Source organism: Bactrocera oleae, chromosome 5, assembly GCF_042242935.1.
Source record: "Bactrocera oleae isolate idBacOlea1 chromosome 5, idBacOlea1, whole genome shotgun sequence".
Classification (NCBI taxonomy): Eukaryota; Metazoa; Arthropoda; class Insecta; order Diptera; family Tephritidae; genus Bactrocera; species Bactrocera oleae.
Window position 1 is genome coordinate 5,966,822 of NC_091539.1, and position 20,658 is coordinate 5,987,479.

Sequence of the window (20,658 nt, forward strand, 5' to 3'; positions counted from 1 at the left end):
AAAATTACCCAAATGGCAAATTTTAAGTGATATTATTTATTTCAGCAAAATTATTTTATTTTATATCGGGAAAGTAAATTACATATGCCTACCGGAAATATATATATAATTTTTTTTTTTTAAGCATGCAACGTGTTTAATTTAATTTTGAGATTTTGCTTGATACTTGTATAACTTCCACAACATCTTTACTTTTATTTAATTTAATACTAATTCATTCCACTTTTAAATCAAAAATCAACAAGGAAACATAATAATATGCACTAGTTACTTTAGTCCGCCAGTTATAGTTGTACTTTCAAATGAAACCACTCAGAAATTAAGGTGAAGTAAGAAGTTTGGATACGTTTTCATTTGATCAAAGTAAATTTTAAGTTTTCAGGGCTCAAATATACTTCAAAGAAATAATAATAGAAGTATGCTAAAATATCAAAAGTATAAAACGATTGAAAAAGGTATTAGGCACTCGACTTCTCTATCTAGCGTTTAACTACTGCAACTAATTCTCAAAACGCTTGGGTGTTAACGAAAGGACGAAAGGTTAAAGAGAAGTGGAAAAAGGTTTATTTCAGACAATGTCATACAAGGCTATGTATACAAAGTAAAACTAATATAGTTATACAACAGAAAGGATACGTTTACATATGAGGTATGTTGTGAAGTGATAGAATGCCTTTTCAAGTATTTTGCGTTTTTATTTAAATTTGGTAAACATAGACAACTTGTGTAAAGCATGTTTGCACATGCATATGGAAAGAAGAAATATCTATGCTAATAAACTCATGAAATAAAGTTCAGCAAATGAATATGTAACGTATTTAATGATTGACTTGCGGGTAAATATAGTTAAAATAAATATTTGCGTAAACCGGAGAGATATTTGCTCTAGCAGCTACACTTCGCCATTTGAACAAACTGAAATTACTTCTGTTACCTTTTTAAATATTTTTTGTTGAAATTTCCTAGTGGGATATATTCGGGATTTTTTTTTATTCTTTTGATTTTCGAAGTACAAAAATAAGTTTCCCAAAAAGTAAGTGAGAAAACGACGAAGTTTCCCAGAAGGGATATTTGAAAGAACTTTTTATTATGGCTATTTTTAACCTAAATAATTAATATTTTTTAACATTTCGATGCAACATTGTAGTTATAGACTATAAATAACAAATGTCATAGAAATGAAATTTTTTGAGATTTGAAAACAGCAAATTTTGTTTTCTTATTTATGTTTTTATTATTTACACTCAAAGCATATTAGAAGGGAACGAGCGAAGAAGCAAAATAAAAATTTCCCTAAACAGAATTTTTAGGATTTTTTTTTTATTTCTGAGTAAAAATAAAAATTTCCCCAAAAGGGAATTTTCAGGGAAATTTTTATATTCGAGTATATTGTTATAAAAAATATTTAATGTTGCATTTCTAGTCGTTTTTTAGACTTCTCATTGTCTTAAACAATCAATGCAGAAAACACTATAAAGCGATGAATATTAATACTTAAATATTTTTAAATTAATTGAACATTTTTCTTTCCCTCACAGCACCACAGATATGTACATATTATATATTACAATCAGTGTGGTCAAAAATGTAATCACACTATAAAATAAAAATTTCCCCAAAAGGGAATTTTCAGGGAAATTTTTATATTCGAGTATATTGTTATAAAAAATATTTAATGTTGCATTTCTAGTCGTTTTTTAGACTTCTAATTGTCTTAAACAATCAATGCAGAAAACACTATAAAGCGATGAATATTAATACTTAAATATTTTTAAATTAATTGAACATTTTTCTTTCCCTCACAGCACCACAGATATGTACATATTATATATTACAATCAGTGTGGTCAAAAATGTAATCACACTATAAAATAAAAATTTCCCCAAAAGGGAATTTTCAGGGAAATTTTTATATTCGAGTATATTGTTATAAAAAATATTTAATGTTGCATTTCTAGTCGTTTTTTAGACTTCTAATTGTCTTAAACAATCAATGCAGAAAACACTATAAAGCGATGAATATTAATACTTAAATATTTTTAAATTAATTGAACATTTTTCTTTCCCTCACAGCACCACAGATATGTACATATTATATATTACAATCAGTGTGGTCAAAAATGTAATCACACTATAAATTCATTTATTCGATTTACTGTATAAACTGAAGAAAAATTGCACAATTACAATTTTATAATCATTCATAAATTTCAATTATTATTTATCTGCGTAAGCTAAAAATGAATTGCATTATACATTATACACATAACTGAATTTATTTATGACATGGAGGTAATGCTATATATGAGTACAATACACCAAACATAATTTTCCACTTGCACACCCACAAGCCAGCAAGCGCTTACTTGCATTCATACAAACACTAACACATGCACATAAGTTCGAGTATGTGAGCACAACTTTGCGCTTAAAAGTGCAACACTGACTGACGTCATTCGCTTTAATGCAGAATGTTTTATAGCTTTTGAGATATATTCAATTTATATATATTTATACACACATGCTTTCTATGTGTGTGTATGTGTTTACACCAATTTTGTTTACTTTGTAGCATTTTCAGTTTGGCAACGAAAAGTTTACAATCGCTTGCAATGTGGCGTCATTAATGTGCTGCGAAAACCATTTGGGATGGCAGTAAAGTGTTGAAATGATGACTGAATTATTTTCAGGATAAAATTTTCGAAAATTGAAAACTTAATGCGCTTTTTCTTGAATTCTGGTTAGCACATAGTAATGAAAATTAAAAAATTTAGAATTTTGGCTGAAGTTAGAAAATTTTATTAAAAAAAAGTCGAAAAGTTAGAAAAATAAAACAATTAAGAAAACCTTTTGTTGAAATTACGAAAAAAAAAGTTTTTAAATATATTAAAATTCAAAACAGTTGAATGCTTAAAAATTTTGCTGAAATTTTGCTGAAATTTTTAAGCATTGACCAACGTTTCGAATTTTCAGAATAATTTTCAAAATTAAAAAAAAAATCAAAAATACTTTTTCGTCAAAAATACACAAAAAAAAATAAAATATATTAAAATAAAAAAAGTTAGCATTTTACTTAAAATTATATAGTATATGTACTAAAAAAAAATTTGTTTAAATATGTATATAAAGCAGTTGCTGAAATACAAAAAAAGAATAAAAAATATAAATTAAACAAAAAAAAATTATAAAAGAAAGCATAAAAAATAGGTAAAATATATTTTAAAGTTATAAAAAATTAAAAAAAAATACGTTAAAAAAATGGTTAAAAAAATTTAAAAACTAATCAAAAATTAAAAAAAAAATTCAACTATAATAAAATTTTAAAAAATGTATTAATTAATAAATTAATAAAAAAACAACAACAAAAATTAATGAAAAAAAAAAATTACAAAAAAATATGTAATGTAAAATAAAATTGAATAATAAGAAAACATTAAAAAAACTTAAGAAAATAAGAAATATAAAATTACAAATATTAAAAAAATGTCAACAATTTTCATTAATTTAATAAACTTTCTTTCAATAAATTAGAGTATTCAAAGGTATTTTTTCTTATTAATCAGTTTTCTTTCTAATTTTATTTGTTTAAAACTCGTATATTTTTATATACAAAATATAATAAAAAAAAAACAAATAACAATAACGGTAATAGCTAATTTTATCTACCTCTCAAGTTCTTACACTATTGCTTTTTAAAATTTTATTGTTATTTCTCTGCCTTATAAGCAACAGATGCAGCATTTTCCACAACATAAATCTGTAAATATGTATTTATGATGACCTGTGAGCATAATGCAGCGCCAACACACAGCAGCGTGCGCGCGCTTTTCATACACATTTGCCTTCTTTTCACATTATTGTATTGAAGCTCTCCTACTAGTAGCACCAGAGTTGCAGGCATTGTGAAGGAGCCGTAACACTCGTCGGGCCCTTGAATGCCCCTAATTGAGATTGGAGCGCTTTCAACTTTCCACATTGCCAAGTGATTGCAATTGCACAGCGCTCATTGCAAGTAATTTCATATACTACACACATATATATATATATATATAAAAGACATACATATGTATATTGGTGGATATTTCACGTGCACTGCAAGGATAATAGAGTCACACAAATGTGCCACATACAAATACACAGTTTTCAATCTACAACCACAAGATCGAGGCAGCGAAAAATTACTAAACCGCCGTCATACGAATGTGCAAAGGCGCCAGTGCATGAGTACTTCCAATACACAGCCAGTTATGGCGGTGTAGCGCGTAGCCGCAAGGAGTAGCTCCGAAGAAATAGCCACAGGATTACCGTAAAACTGCGACGTTTCCGTTGCGGGTTTGATGAAGGAAATTGCTTTTTGAATTTTCACAAAGCAATGTATATGTAACTGTATTAATACATGTATGTACATAGGAGTGTAAAGCTGACAATGCAAAGCTTGCCACAGTGAGTGGCACTCATTGTTGTTTGCTGTTTGCAATTTGCTTAACCCCCCACTTGCGTGCAGCTTTCATAATTTCAAAAGAAATGAAAATTCATATATAAAAAATTTAGAAGATGAGCAGCAACTTAAAGACACAAATATTTTTCTGAAGCAACAACGGTACTTTTGCGCCAGTTGACTAGTTTACATTGGCACTCATGATTTTGAGCGACTAACACGAAATTACTTTCTTATATTACAAAAGCGATTTATTTTGCTAGTTATTTATATGCCGACAGTAGAAATAAAAAAAAAAACGAAAAATAACTTTTTTTAAATTATGTTGCCGCAACATGTTTATCAACAATGTTGCTAAACTATTTTCAAGCAATAAATGTTTCAGATATTAAAATAAAAATATAAAAATTTTAATTTTTGTTTTTACTAATGTGACTTATTCGTGAGCAAAAAAGTTTACGCAAAAAAGTTGTAGAAAAATACATAGCGACAATAAATTCTTAGAATATACTCTTAGTAAATCTAAATAACCGAGAAAAAACAATAATTTCCAAGCTAGATCTTAGAAAAGTTGCTGCAACATGTTTCTAACATATATTTTAATTGATTGGATTAAAGGAATGCTATTTTTTAATTCAAGTCACAAACGAAATTTGCTTAAATGTTCTGCAACAATGTTGCTAACTTTATGTTTTTAAAAATTTTAAATTGAAGATATACAATGTTAATTTCTATTTTTGTTTAAGAAACTAGAATAAAAAGTTATTGCAAAATTATTTTTCCACAAGTCCACCAATTTCATTAAGAAACTGCTTGAACGAAAAGCATTTAATTTTTTTAAATAAAATAAAATTGGCTCAAAAACTCACAACCTACGTCAATATTCAATACAAACTACACATGTACAAATACATACATACACATATAGTTATAAATGCATACATACGTTTGCATATATGTTTGCATATGCATATATACATATACATATTTTTTTTTTATTTTATTTTAGCAACCACTCAATCAAATTGTATACACAATTTACAACATTGACATGCTAATTTGACCCAACACAGACATCTCTCTTCAGCCATAGCATACTTTTGAGGGCGCAACGTTGTGAATTTCCAGCGTCGATCAAGCGCCACACACACATTTGTGATGCGAAGGTGTTTAATTGGCAAATTGTCTACAAGGAATCAAAATATCAGCGCCGCTCGAGGAGCCGCACGTGCGTTAAGGATAAAAATAAAGTGTTTGTGTCTGTATGTGTGTGTGCGTGTAAATTTGCATTTCGCCAAAAGTGTGTTGATTACATTTGGAGTATGTGATGCCTTTCCATGCAATCGTAAAGGTTAAGAAAACAGCAAATAAAACGGAAAAAAAACAGGCAGCGCTTCCAAGAAACTGATAATAAGTGTACATGTGAATGTGAAAGGACACCTGTGAGATCCTTTTCGCATGCAAATTTTCAGTAATATAAATAAGCATATTAACATACATCTGTGTATTAGTGCGCAGAGAGATTGGTGTAAAAACATAAGGTCATAAAATTTTAGTGATAGCTATCAACGCCTACTTAACATTGCTCTAATGACTGCAACCAAAATCGACATTAAGGGAGTAAAGTATTATTGAACAAGTTTATCACAGTGGGTTCGGAGAAAATAATTTAAGCAAGGCTTAACAAAAAGAGTGAACTAGAGAGTTTGTCTTAAGAGAGCCTATATAGAATCGTGCCAGTAATTAGCCGAAATCCGGTTCGTAAAATCGAGTTCACTTCGAGAGAACTCATACAGAAACACAGCTTCTCTAAACAATCTAAAACGAACGTGGGACAAGAGGAGACTCAGAGCCAAATGAGTACATTAGAATTCTCCATGCAGCCTTAACAAAGAGCACACAATAATCTGAAAATGTCAGTCAGAACCTTATGTTTCTACGGACCAAAAATTTCCTTCGACCTTCTTGATATTTCCGACGATCCTAGAGTTGCAAGCATAAAAAAAACAGGTCAAGTCGCGGTTATGTCGGAATTCAGATTAGTTTGGACTTAAATTTGTTGTTGTCAAAGTGGTAAAGCTTGATTCAGACAACTATAGCTGCAGTTCGCAAATTCTGAAAATCAAGTTTTCAGAGCAGCAATATTAGTTTTAGTCGTCGCGAATTGTGACAGATTTCATCTTATGCAACTCCGAAAACTTGGTGCTCAAATTCCAATAAAACCTAGCTGACAAAAAGCATTGTATTGTTTCTGAGTAGCACGGACAGAACTTCGGGACGCAATGACACCAATCAAATGTGCTGCTATGAAGGTGCCGTCAGCTGCGAAACTTCCACTTACGTTCCTCAGATAGTGCGGTCTACAAAAAGATATGATCCGTTTCAATATCCGGACAGAAGTTAAACCGAAGCAGACTTCACACGAAATATTTGAGGGATATAACAACAACCTCAACAAGATATCAATTTGTAACTTTTACTCTCTATGTAAAATATTCCCTTCGTTCTCAGATGACTATCTCCAAGTTCTAACCTGACCTCTTCTCAACTAAGTATAATCATCGGAATTTCGGGTACGAAGAGATTGTAGTTCGTATGAGATAAAGTCGCTGGAGAAGAGATATAGTGAGCATTTTCATGGATAGGGTGACGATCTTTAAGCAGATCTCCGTCAAACTTAGGTTAAGGCTACCGGACTACGTAATGTGTTTTTGGCAAGAGTGGCTGTTATTAAGGTAGCAGTAGGCTTACTGCTCCGAAGTGCAGCTACTTTCAGGAAGGTGAGCATTCACTCTGACTGCAGAGCAACAATACTAACATTGAGCTGACACACTGTGCGCTCATAGATAGTCAAGGAGTGTCTATCCTCACTATATATAGCATCAAGTTACTCCATTATCAGACTCATTTGGGCACCTGGTAAATGCGGAATTACTGGAAACTGCAAAGCCGATGAGCTAGCAGAGAGAGCCGCCCTTACCGCGCTCACATCGGTATGGGAATAAGTAGGATCTTCAATGGCATGTTGCGTTCTAACACTGGACCTATGCACCTCGCGTGTACTTAGCAGGCGTTGGTCAACGACCAGCTTCTGTGCGACTGCGAACTTAGTAAAATTCACCATACCGTAATCGTAAGAGTTCAATAGGTATTCATGCTAAAAATTCAGTCGGACGAAAATTGTCAAAGTTGTATGGAAGTAGATAGGTTGGAAACTTCCAGGTACTTCCTCCTCCATAGTCAAGCTTTTGCAAGACCGAGATTGAAACATCTCGGCAGTCACGCCTGAACCAGAAGACATAGCTAAAACTGACATTAGCCGTCTTAGCAAAAATGTTATCAGCACAGAGCTTCATCGTTTCACGAGGCTCCTTATGATCAATCATATTTAAGTTCTAGGTAGCACAACGGATCGGCGCCATAAGGAATCCAAGTTTGGATCTAAATAGTCGACTTACCCTAATTTAACCACACATTGAACTCCGGTCTCACATCAGTCTGACAGAACCTCAAAAATAGTCAATTCATTGAACATCGTCGTTTGATTTTGAACCTTAAGATGTATGTTCACAAACTGAAATCCTTCCTTTTATGAGGTCGGTATGCCATCAGCACTGAATACCTTAAGAGAGCTGGAAAGGATGTTGATATGTGATATTTGGACATATTGAAAATTTTATGTTCTTGGATATATTCAGGACTGATTTGAACTCAAAGAGATTCCATCTAGCGCAGAAAAAATTATAGTTCCATTAAGACAGTAGAGGGAGTTGTATACACTACCTAACTAATCAACCGACTTTCGCCACTCTTTTCTTAATATTTTTTTTTTTTACTTTTAACAACAAAAAATTTTTACATTTCTTTAATACCAAATTTTCAACAAAGTATGACAACTATTTAAACAACACTTAAAAAGTTAAATAATTATATAAAATTTCATGCAACAAAACTCTGAGCAATTATTTTAAACCACTTGTATGCTATTGTATTTTGAAAAACAAAAATCTATAACTTTTTCTAGCACTTAAGAAAAACTTAACCTGCAAACGTTATACAAAGCAAAAACTCTTCACTTTTACAAGCAAAGTGAGAAAGTAAATAAATATAAATGATTTTATTGATATATTATTCAAATAAAGCAGTTTATTTGCGAATACAAAGGGCTCTTCAAAACTCAATATATATGTATAAACACATGCATGCACACAAAATATACATATACCATATACATATATATGTGCATATAAAAAACGATGAAAAATTAATAATAAATATTGCAGAGTGGCATGACTTAAATGACACTTGTGTAAGACTTGAGACAACAAAGAAAAGATTTGGAAAATTTACAAAAATGAAATTTAAAAAGTAAAAAAATTTGAATTAACAAAAAATTTAAATTAAAAACATAAAAATGGATGAGTTAGCATCAGTAGCTTAGCAGATATGTGCATGTAACAAATTTAAAGGGCGGAGCCACTTTAAAAAAACGTTAGCCCACAAATGCTTTCCCCACAGCGATCCCCTGTACCAAGCCACAATTTTGTATCATATTTTATTGCTTAGTTATGACACTTTATAGATTATCGTTTAATGGCGATTTTTATGCTTTTCAATGGTCCGATTATCTGCAATATCAACCCTCCTTAGGTGCCAAGAAACATACATATGTACCAAGTTTCATCAAGATATCTCCATTTCTACTCAAGTTATTACTTGCATAGACAGACGGAGGGACCCGGATTCCAACTCGTCTAGTCACCCTGATCATTTATATATATAATATATAACCCTATATCTTAGTTTTAGGTAATAAAAACAACCGTTAGGTGAACAAAACTCTGTGCAACATGTTGCGAGAGTATCAAAATTGGAAAATATATTATATAATATAATAGATATAAATAAGCAAAAATAAAAACAAAATACAAAATAACGCAAAAAATAAAGTAATTAAAATTGCTATATTTTTTTACTTTACACAAAGTTTATCAACTCTACTATGCTACAAATAACGCATGCCATTAACAACAGCGAGGTACCCGAGCGTGCAGTGGCTTAATAATTTTACAAAGCCATTACACTAACACAACAACGTCAACGCACTTTAAAATTATCGATTTTTATATGGAATATTTATATGACTAAAGTCCATGAATTTTTTGTTTCACGATTGCTGACCAAAATATATAAAAATAGCACAACAAATTACTAATAATCGATCGACTTGAGTTGGCTTGGGGTACACCATGACGTATACTACTTGTTGCGCTCACAGCAGCAATGGCAACAAATGCCTGAAGATATGTGTGAATGTTTTTAGATGGCATTATTATATATTATTTATTATATAATTAAAATATAATTGGAGACACTTAACACACACATATATTTATGGTTTATGTTTGTCTTCATAAATTATAAAATTTAAAAGATATTTTAAAATATTTATAAAAAACTATAATTTCAAAGTACTTACATACCTATGGAGACAGTTTTTCTTCAATGTAATATTTTTCTGCAAAGGAAACCAGAAAAAGATATTTAATTCAATTAAATTAGCCACAATATAAAAATAAGCGGAAATAAATATCAATTTTAAAAATGTACTTTTATACACTCAATGCAAATTCATTCATTATTCTCATTTCCTTTGCACCACCCATGTTTATATCTGTCAGGACATTAGGAAATCCCTAGCACTCAAATCCTGCTGTGTGAAAAATTGATTTCTCTTTTGTAGGAAAATGTGCTGAAAGCAAAAAATGATTGAGACATTTTGAAGCAGATCAACTATGAAAGCGTAAAACGGGCGCATGCAGCGCGCGAATGGATGCTACAAAAATAAAAATAAATATGAAAATTTGCAAAAAAAAAAAAAAAACAAAACACAGAAAGAGTTAAAGAATTAAAAATTCCATTAAAAAAATTTTAAATCAAATTAATACAAAAATAATTTATAAAAATTTAAAAAAAATGTTGATAAAAAAATTTAAAAAAAAAATTTAAAAAAAAATAATAAATCAAAACTGTAATAAAATTAGAATTAAATATAAATAGCAAACAAAAAATAAAAATAAGTCCAAACTATGCGAACAAGGCTGTAATATCAAAAAGTTTATTATATCTTTTTTTTTGCTTTAACGCTGACTTGAGAAAACAAATAAAATAAGTGAAAAATAAAAAGGGAGTAATTGAAAATTTTTTAAAAATCTGTTTTAAAATAAAAACTTTGATTGAAAATTTAAAAATCAAATTTAACTGAAATTAAAGAAAAAAAGTAAATAACAGCTATTTTTAACAAAAATTAGAAAAATAGTTAAACAAAACAAAAATTCAATTACTATTAAAATAAAATTTATTTAAATTAAAAAAATTAAACATAATTTATATAAATTAAAAAATTAATAATTTTGTATTTTGTATATTGTATTGCAAATGCATTGTAAATAAATAGTAAATTAACTCAAATTCGAGTAAATTGTATAAAATTTTTAATTGAAGAAATATAAAGCAATTAAAATTAAATAATTTAAAATTAATGAAAAAATTTTTATACTTAAAAATAAGTTATATCAAATTATAAAATTATTGTTAGAATTATAAAATAAGTAATTAAATTTAATTAAACGAATTAAATTTAACTAAATTATCTTGGGTTATAAGTTAGTTATATTAAAACCCAATAATTCAATCTTACCTAAATTATAAAAGATCTTAAATTAAACAAATTACGAAATTTTAAATGAATTAAATCAAGTTATTTAAATTTAACCAAATTATATGATATTAAAGACTAATTAAATTACATGAAATTTAAATTAATTTATTCAATTTAAATTTAACCTGATTATATGAAATTTTAAACTGATTAAATTAAGCAGTTTAAATTTAATTTAATTATATAAAATATCATATTAATTAAATTTTTTTTTGCGGGTGAGTGAGTGGAAAATGCCATCCACATCATCAATGCTGTCGTCACAGCAACGGTATGTGCCGCTTGCAGGTCCCACCCTGGGACCGCGTTTGTATTACTGAATGTTTGAATAATGAATTTAACCATATAATATTAATTTTTAAATTAATTAAATTATACAAAATTTTAATTTAAATTACATTGCTTTAAGTTAAAAATTAAGCTATATTAACTAAGTTTTAGCAAACAAAACAATTTTACTTAAAACGAAGAAAACATTATTAAAATATAGGAAACATTAAAAATATATAAAACAAAATGAGACTAAATCAATAATTCTACAACAATTTTACTGAAATTAATTCAACATAAAATAAAACTAATAAAAACTTTGCTGAAAATCAAAGCAATTTATAAAAATATGTTTATTATATACATTATTAATTATTAATACAATAATACATTTGTTAAATTTAATTTATACTAATTAAAAAAAATTATTTATGTAATTATAATTAATTATATAATTATATATATCAATTACAATAATAATAATAATAATATAATAATAGTTATTATAATTATAATTATATAATTATTTATAATTTAAAAATTATATTAAATTATTATAATTATAATTATATAAAAGTTTACTTTAACTAATTGTTTTAAATTTTAAAATAAATTTTCATTGCAACTAAAAAGTTAAGCTTAATTAAGTCGAGTTTTTATTAAGTAAAAAAAGAAAGTGCTTTAAAATATATTACAAAATTAATTTAAGTCAGCGATTCTCAAATGATCAATAAGCATGTAAATCATGACTTCATTTAGCAAGCAGCGCTTCATTAACGCCAAAATTAATACCAAATTGTTGCAGGCAAAAATCGCGGTTAACATTTTGATAGTTGTTTTTTTTTTCAATTTAATGATGCAGAAAATTCAATTACAATGCACAATCACAATTTGCAAAAATTACGCTGATGCACAGCGACAACGGCAGCGCAACCACAAATCATAAACTAGTCTTATTATTATTGTTGTCACATTTTATTGACAGCGCATATCTACCATATATACGTACATATGTATATGTATGTAGGTATATAAGCAAGTGTGGTCATGTGATTTTCCCTCAATTCTAAGCTGCTATAACAGCTAGGCGTATAAAATATAAAATGCCTTGCAGAGAATGAAAAAATCAGCACACAACTCTATCGCTCAATAATTCATTATCTGTGTCGCTCGCTGGGTAGCTTTGTCATAATTTCAATAACTGACACTGTCACTCGCGGACAAGTCACTCTCCGATCGCTTAAACACCTGGAAGTCCCAGTCGATTAGTGCACAATACGAATTTCGCGAACTTTTAGCGAAAGCAATTAAAATTTACGATAGTAGCAAATGGTTATGGCGTTTGTCGCGGACCACCGGCAGTGGGAGAGCGCTGCGAAACAGCTAAGCACCTACAAGTGACCAAATGCCGTAATAAGCGCTTTATTTCACAGTTTCGATGCTTTTTTAATGGTTGTTTGGAAATGAAAATATGCATATGCTTAAAAGCACCCAGAAGCAGCTGAGTATTTTGCGTAGGATGCTATGCACGGTTAAATGCAAAAACTGCAAAAATAATTTCAAGTAATGAACTAATAAAGCTTCGTGATTACACTTCTGTGAGTACTTTGGAGCAAAGAAAGAATTCACTTTGCTGACCATGGTGAGCGCATTTTCAAAGCTAAAGCAATTACTGAAGCAATATATTTACTAGTCTAATAATTTTTTAATTGGTCAAATATCTTTGTTCCCTGCTTTTTGTGTTATGTTGGCATTTAGCTCGAAGTTGTTTGGTACTTTATGAACTTATGAAACACACTTTTCACGAAGTTTTTTGGAACTTTATGCGCCCGTGGAACACACTGCTCACCTGGTTTATGCTCAGCGAAGCAATATTATGAACTGCTAGTCGAGGTTGCGAATTGTTTTATACAAAATGTATAATTGGATTTCGAATTCAAATTTATATGTAAAATTTTTAATTCCGATGTTGAGATTAAACATTTAAAATCTAAATTTTAATTTATTTTTAGTTATAAAATTTTATTTTTAATCGAAAAATCGGTCCAAGGCGTAAAAATTTAATTTTCAAATTTTAATTCCATTTAATTGAAAATCTAACATAATTTTTAATTTAATTTAAAAATTGAAATTTTGATTTTATAATTTAAAAGTAGAAAATTTCAAACCAGTATTTGGGATTAAAAATTAAAAATAAAATTTTAATTCGGTTTTTGGGCTTAATTTTTTTTATTTCATAAACCGGTTTTTGAGAATACATTTATTTATATTTTTTTCTATTTTTAGAACTAAAAATTTAAAAATTTGTTAATTCAAATTTTAGTTCAATTTTTAATTCTTTGCAACTCTGCTGCTGGTACAACACTACAATTGTTTACAATTCCCTATCGTAAGTTATAAACAAAGTAGTACTTAATGAGCTTATATAATGCAATTCACAAGTAATAAATAAATTAGTAATATTGATTTATGAACTTGTGAAACATTATAAATGTAAAAATTACGCCAAAAGAAAACAAGTCTTTAGACTTTAAAAGCAACACTGTGACTTGCTATATATTCATTTGATATCGGATCGAACAACAATTCTTATTTGATACATTTTGATCTGCTGATAAATTTATGAACATATGGTTCAGTACTATAGTTGAGCGCAAATTCGAAGACATTAATTACTGTTGTGTTTTTGAACTTGTGGAACACAATTTATATTTAGAAAATTATGAACTTGCGGAATAAAACCAATTTATAACACAACAACAAAAAATCTGGTAGCCAACTTTGAACTTATGAAACACGGTTCATAGAACTCTTGCAAATAAGAGATCGAGAGCAACAGTATTGAAAATTTTCGTGGTAAAAAAGTTTAAAAAGTTAATGAAGTAAATCAAGTGAATCGGTGATGAGCTAAGACTATTATTACAGAGGTATGTGATTCTACATAAACACTTCAATACGGCTATCACAATAGCACCTATTTCTTTTATGCACATGTGGAAGACAAGGCGATTTTGAAAATTTTTTGAACTTGTGGAACACAATGCATATTTGAAAACTTTTACAACTTATGGAACACAATTCAAATTTCATACAATACTAAATTCTTTTTGCAATTATTTTTGTTATACTAAATATATTTTTATATACTTATCGAAGAAATAAATTAACTAATGCCGTCATATAACTATATCATTTTGTTATACTTTAAAGCATGCCTTTGCTGCAAAATAAATTCTTTGACCTTTCAACCTTTTATTGCAGAAAATTCGCACTAAAACTTTTCCAACACTCTCCCATTTATTTCTTTAATATCTTAGCATACCAATCTAAGTACCAACGGCACCTGTTAAGTCCTAAAAGTGAAAAAAAAGTAAAGCATGCTTTGCTAAGAGAAAAAAACCATTACTTTGAGCTCTCAGCAAATTGGTTAGCCTTGCGCAAACTTGCACAAAGTAAAAGGTGATCGAATGTACACATAAAGTCCAGACAGACCAATCAGCCAATTCGTACCTTGACCTTTATTTTGAGGTGGGCACATAATAATAATAGTAACACAAAATAAACGACGGTAACTTGCCTTTGTCAATTTAATAGCACCCTAAAACGCCTTTGTTTGTCGTTGGCGTACGTCTGGTTTACGGCTGTGGCTAATGTATGAATTAACTATGGTAGAAATACAAGTGTGCACTCATGTTTACTTCCTTACTTTTCAGCATGAGTGAAGGTGAAAAAACTATTTTTTTATTCTTTTAATCAGCATATGACTGGAAATTTATTGAGAGAGATCAAAGAACTTGTAAGAAGCTTTTTTCCGGAGAAGTTGAAAAGACAATAATGGTGTGTACTTTCGTCTACAGCGATAAAGATATAAAAGTGGAAGACAGCTAAAGATAAGTTTATACACGGATCGTTCCTTGAAACAGGATATTTGCAAATAATAGCATAAACTGTTGAAATTTTGGGGCGAGTGCGGATTTTATAGAGCATTTCGATATTTCGGAAGAGCGTTCAGATCAACCAATTATTGTGACAACAAGTGGACAAAACCTAAATTGAACACACTAGCAGTACTTTCGAGCAATTAGTTTTATTCACTTAGAGACATTTTCTAAAGTCCATTGAAATTTCCAGCATGCGAAGTATTTTAAATAAACAGAAATTTATTGCACAGCGGGCGTATAGGTGATTGTATGTATGTATTGGTTTGTTTACAAATGAACATACGCATAAATATATCAAATATTTAACTAAACCCGATTGTTTACGACATTACGTATCATTTGATTTATGAAATGCTGCCATTGAGCTTTTCACTGCTCAAATAACCGACCGTAAACAAACAACGGAAACTGCGGACAAACGTGAGCACGAGCGAACACGCGAGGATGAAGGCGAAAGCGGGCATGTGTTTGCATTTATTGAATATTTATTTGCTTTAGAATATAACCAAATAAAGTGGCGCGATATAAGGAGGACGCCGCCGAAGCTAAGAATCTGAGGGGCATTAATTTAATACAAACAATATTATTACAAAAAAATTTATAAAAACATCTAATTGAATAAAATTATATAAAAAATTAAAACTTAGAATAAAAATTTAAATAGAAAAATTAGAGTGCAAAATAAATTAGATAAACAAATTTAAACTGCAAAATAAAATTAGTAAAAAAAATTAAATATACAAAAAAATAGTATAATAATAAAAGCGCATTTAAGAAAGATTTTAAATTTCAAAAAAACAATTATTATAAGAATTAAAAAATTTAATTTATTTAAAATTCAAACAAATTAAATAAAAAAATTTGAATTTGAAAAATAAAAATAAATAAAAAAATTAATAAAAATTAAAGCGAAATTTAAAATTATAAAAAAGTTTAATTCAAAATAATTTTAATTTTTATTTATTAACATTAATAAAATTTTTTTATTTTTATAAACTTTAAAGTAAACTAAATTTAAAACTATAACATTAAAATAAAACTAAGATATAAAAAAAATTAAATAAAAATTACAAAAAATTAAATTTAGTTTAATAATAATTTAAAAAAAACTGTATTTTATTTAATTAAAGTTGAAAAAAATAGAAATACCAAAATTTAGAATATAAAAAGTTTTTTTCGAATTTGCAATTTCAAAATTCAAAGCATTTCTTGCAGCAAAAGCATGCTTCAAAGTATAACAAAGAAATAGATCTACATACATATATGATGGCATGAGGTAATTATTAAAAATAAAAATGCAAAAAACATTTCAATTTTTATTTATTAAGATAAATAAATTGTTTGATTTTGAAAAACTTTAAAATAAATTTAATTTAAAAAACTATAAAACTAATACCCAGAAAAAATTATGTTTAAATTAGAAGATATTAAAATAAAATATAAATAATAATAATAAATTAATTTAAAGTTAAAAAACATAAATTTAAAATTTAAAACAATTTAGTTTACAAAATAATTTTAATTAAGCATTAAAAAATAAATTTAAAAAAAATTAAATTTAATTAAAAAATATTAGAAAAAATAATACCAAAGAAATTAAAAATTTATTAAAAAGTTTTATTCAAGAAATTTTAAATTTTTATTTATTAAAGCTTAATAAAATTTTTTGCTTTCCATCTATTTTTAAATACATTTTTAAATGTTTTTAGAAAAAAAGTCCAAAAAAAATATCCATTAAAGAGGCTTATTTAAATTTAAACTATTAATTGGTAGCAGAAGAACTCTTTCAGCGCGTTTTGTGAACATTCCATCATAAAATCAAATCAGATAATACAATTTCTATGGGAATAAAAGCTATGTAAATATAATTGCCTCTAATTATTGAACAAAGCGTTTGCGCCAGTAATCAAATCAATTGTGGCAACAGCAAGCAGCAGCAGTGGTTGCGCATAATAATAGCAAAAGCTAATTAAGTTTTCTAGTAAAAAACAACAAACAACTAGCGACAACATCTATCGCATTTGAATGCAAAGAAAAAACTGACATTAAAAAAATATAATTTATATAAAAGAAATATAACCATATAAGCATATTTTCACACAAACATGTGTACACATGTACTTGTACATGTACTTGTACACATAAAATCTCAAAAATAAGTAAAAACAATATATTTATTATAGGATTTTAAAATAAAGGAAGAGATTTAAAATAAAAAATAATCAATCGAGAGCCTGTGTGTGGTACACTGAAAGACACTCTGGGAAAATATATATACAATAAATTATATATTTTATTTTATCGAAATGCTTTTTTGTTTTTTATCACTTCAACTTGAAAATAAAAAACTCACAAAAAATATAAAATAAATTGATAAAAAAACATGTTGTACTTTTTTTAATTTTTAAATAATTTTTTTTTTTATAATAGTTGAAAATTTTGAAGTGTAATAAATTAAAGTTATATTAACGCAAATTTATAGTTTTTAAATTTTTTAAAAACATATTTTTTTTCATTTTCATTTAGTGTTATATTGGTGAAAAAATACTGCTACTTATTTTTTAACAATTATACTTATTTACGTATAATAGAATTATAAAAAGTTGCTTTTCAAAATTAAGAAAAAAAATTTAGCAAACAAATTTAAAAATTGTTTTAAAATTAATTTATAATATATACTTATATTACTTTTAATACAAAACTCTAAAAAGAAAACTTCAGCTTTTCTAAAATTATGGACATTTATTATAAAAATAATTACGTGTAACATAAATAAAAAATGTAAATATATATAATTTTCTAAATAAAATTTTAATTTTTTTTTTTTTGTAAATTATGTATAAAAAAAATTATTTTTTATTAACTATAAGCTCTTTTTCAAAACTTTTCAAAACTGATAAAAAAAAATTTTTTATTCATTTGTCCGATCGGTGAAATTAGTTTAGAAATCATTAAAAATATTTTTAAAAACTTTAATTTTTTAAATTTAATTTATTTTTTAATTATAATTTAATTATTTTAAATTTTAATATTATTAAATATCATTTTTTTATTGTAACTTTTTTTAAATTTTATTTATTTTTTATTTATTTTTATATACATATATATATATATTATAACGGTATATCATATTTTGTTATCATTTAGTGGTCACGTTGAATGACGATCTCTATATGGTCCTCAGAAATTTAAAATACCATATATTTTAAAAAACTATTTAATGTTTAACTTTTACTTTCTTTTTTAATTTTACTCTTTAAATTAACTTTAATATTACTTCCTAATGACGCTGGAGCTCTGAAAAGTTATATAATATATATCTTTAATTAAATAATTAAAATTGAATATAAAAAAAAATATTATTTATAATTTGCTTTCAAAAATTTTTAAAACATTTTAAAAATGATTTGAACTTTTTTATTAAAATAGTGTGTAAAAAAAATTTTTTCTATACGCTTCTCTCTATCTGCCTTCAAATATGTTTTCTAATTATTACTTGATTTTCATTTTTTTTAGAAAATGAAATGGAATAGTTAAATTTGTTAGAAGTTACACAAATTATTTAAAAATTATTTAAATTACAAAAAAAAAAAAATTGTGGCAAAAAAAATTTTTTATTTCTAACTTCAAAGTTGTCTCCTAAAAGTTATTTGCTGTTTTTTAAGGTATGTTTAAATTTGGTCAGAAATTACTCAAATTATTGAAAAATATGTATTGTCTTAAAAGTGCTTTTTTATCTATATAATATATTGCGTATGCGCGACGTGAATTTTTTATGCTGCATTTCCCTAGCACGCTCCAGCAGCATAAGTGATTTGCCTGCAACCCTGAAAATCGATATATAGTATACTTTTTTTTTATGGTAAATATATGTATAGAACTGAAGCAGCTCTTGCATATCCTGTGCGATATGTGCAAAATGCCACGCATGCACATGTTAATTGAATAAAACCTAGCTGGAAGGGAGGCTTTCTGCATTGTCTGCTGTTCCCTGTACTTTAATAATGCATTTTTATTTTCTTATTTTTAATTTTTTAATTCGTGTTTTTTGTTTCCTCGTCGCTTCTTTTATTATTTGCAAACCACTCCAAGCATATTGAGTTACACTGATTTGATATTGGCAGCAGCGCAGAAAAATCGGATTTTCCATAAAATGCATACACATATGCAAGCGGAGGTAACAAGGATATATATAGGAAAATATGCAGAAACACACACATTATCATGTCTGCAACTCTCACATGTCAACCGTTATGCTATGATATGCTGCCACATACGCGCATTTAATTGCATTGTTTGTATGACTACCTAAAAGATAGCGTATGTATGTGTATGTAGTTGAATGCGCGTTCGATACGCTCAGCACTAATTGAACACTCATACGCCCCGGCGGCAAGAATATTGCACCGCATTGCTATATCAAATTATTGACAGTAATTCAATATGTTGCCATTGGCCGTTGAAAGCATAGCGCGATAGGTAATGACAATAAAAACAATACACACAATAAGAATACACATCAACATAGAGTAAAAGCCAAATGCAAAAAAAAAAAAAAACAATAAAAAACCTTAACTTCGGTTGTGCTGAATGTAGCATACCTTTCACAAATACAAAAGATGCTATACAATAATTTTGATCGGTCAGTTTGTATGGCAGCTATATACTATTGTATAATAACTGATCTGTACAATTTCTTCGGCGCTTGCACCATTGCCTTAGGCAATAATCCATCGCAAATTTCGTGAAGATATCTCGTTAAATACAAAAGTTTTCCATACATGGACTAGATTTTGATCGACCAGTTTTTATGAGAGATATAAGCTATAGTGGTTCGATATCGACGGTTCCGAAAAATGAGCAGATTCTCGTGGACAAAAGGAAGTGCTAAAAATTTCAAAACGATATCTCAATAACTGAGGGACTAGTTGCCATATATATAGAGACAGACGGGCTTTAAAAGGAGAACCAACCTCTCTATCGAAAGAACGACTTATCAAGAGAGCTTTTGTAAAATACTGACAAATGATAAAAAAAAAACATTTTGAAACTAAACAAATAAACAAATAAACATCAAGAAACACATCACAAAGAACTACACAACTTACTATTCATTGTTATTATTTTTTCTTCAACTCTGCAAACTTAACTCAGTATACGTCAGCTGTAATGCTACAAATCATGTTTACACAATATATGTATGTACATATGTATTATATAAATACTACGCCACAGTATTACACTTATTCCAGCACTTAAGCCTAAATAAACGCAGCACTCTTTGCGAAC

At 27.8% G+C, this 20,658-nt stretch overlaps 1 protein-coding gene across 1 annotated transcript in view; it reads right to left on the reverse strand.

Moving 5' to 3' along the window:
• Positions 1-20,658, reverse strand: part of Pde9 (phosphodiesterase 9) — a 187,535-nt gene that overhangs the window by 135,834 nt on the left and 31,043 nt on the right. The window contains exon 3 of the mRNA XM_036359671.2: positions 9,921-9,955. The gene's annotated coding sequence lies outside the window, so the exon portion shown is untranslated. The remainder of the gene's footprint in view (positions 1-9,920; positions 9,956-20,658) is intronic.